This window comes from Nansenia antarctica (genome assembly GCF_963989245.1).
Source record: "Nansenia antarctica genome assembly, chromosome: 6".
Taxonomy (NCBI): Eukaryota; Metazoa; Chordata; class Actinopteri; order Argentiniformes; family Microstomatidae; genus Nansenia; species Nansenia antarctica.
The window spans coordinates 23,503,285-23,505,000 of NC_137676.1; positions in this window are offsets into that span (position 1 = coordinate 23,503,285).

The window sequence follows — 1,716 nt, forward strand, 5'->3', positions numbered from 1 at the left end:
GTCCAGATCGGTAGTGTCTTCATCAGGGGTGGCGGACTCGCGAATGACAAAACCTCCGGAGTAACTTGGAGAAGTTCAAGAAACTCTCATCGCCCTCCCGCTGCGTCTGCGAGGGGGCGGCTCGGAGCTCTGTTACAATTTAGACGTTTCAACTGTGGGCCGACGCGCCTTGGATAAGCAACACTATGCGTCCAAAAGCTGTGATTGTTGTCAATCATAATGATCGTTACCGACAAGCATTGTGCGGTATTGTTTATTCTGCCACATAGAGGGAATTGTATGAACATTATATAAAGAGATGAAACATTCACATGTGAAGATAACGTGTGTCCAGGAGCGGAGAACGTTTTTGACGTGAAACTTCTACTAGACTCCAGCTGCATGAAAACATGAAAAACGTTATTCGTTGAAGGAAGAAAAAACTTTTTTTTATTTTATTTTATTTTAAACAGCGTAAATAGGCTATGTTGACAGCTTCATTGATCCCCGATCAATGGATTGCGAATTGAAACGCAATGACAACAACTTTCATCAAATTCTAAAGTTTTTTTATTTTTAGAAAGTGTCTTGTGCCTGACAATAATGGAAGCACATTATTCACATAATGAATGTTTCATCTCTTTATATAGCTACTGTTCATATAATTCCCCTTGTGTGGCAGAATAAACAGTACCGCACAATGCTTGTCGATAATGACGATTGACAACGATCACCGTTTTTGAACGCGGACAGTGTCGTTGGTAGAGGGAGAGGGTGAGGCGTGGAGGGAGAGGGTGAGGCGTGGAGGGAGAGGGTGAGGGGTAGAGGGAGAGGGTGAGGCGTGGAGGGAGAGGGTGAGGCGTGGAGGGAGAGGGTGAGGCGTGGAGGGAGAGGGTGAGGGGTAGAGGGAGAGGGTGAGGCATGGAGGGAGAGGATGAGGGGTAGAGGGAGAGGGTGAGGCGTGGAGGGAGAGGGTGAGAGGGAGAGGGTGAGGCGTGGAGGGAGAGGGTGAGGGGTAGAGGGAGAGGGTGAGGCATGGAGGGAGAGGATGAGGGGTAGAGGGAGAGGGTGAGGCGTGGAGGGAGAGGGTGAGGGGTAGAGGGAGAGGGTGAGGCGTGGAGGGAGAGGGTGAGGCGTGGAGGGAGAGGGTGAGGCGTGGAGGGAGAGGGTGAGGGGTAGAGGGTGAGGCGTGGAGGGAGAGGGTGAGGGGTAGAGGGAGAGGGTGAGGGGTAGAGGGAGAGGGTGAGAGGGAGAGGGTGAGGCGTGGAGGGAGAGGGTGAGGGGTAGAGGGCGAGGGTGAGGGGTAGAGGGTGAGGGGTAGAGGGAGAGGGTGAGGGGTAGAGGGAGAGGGTGAGGGGTAGAGGGAGAGGGTGAGGCGTGGAGGGAGAGGGTGAGGCGTGGAGGGAGAGGGTGAGGGGTAGAGGGAGAGGGTGAGGGGTAGAGGGTGAGGGGTAGAGGGAGAGGGTGAGGGGTAGAGGGAGAGGGTGAGGGGTAGAGGGAGAGGGGGAGGGGTAGAGGGAGAGGGAGAGGGAGAGGGGGAGGCGTGGAGGGAGAGGGTGAGGGGTAGAGGGAGAGGGTGAGGGGTAGAGGGAGAGGGTGAGGGGTAGAGGGAGAGGGTGAGGGGTAGAGGGAGAGGGTGAGGCGTGGAGGGAGAGGGTGAGGGGTAGAGGGAGATGGTGAGGGGTAGAGGGAGAGGGTGAGGGGTAGAGGGAGACACCTGGAAAGAATCAGATAAAT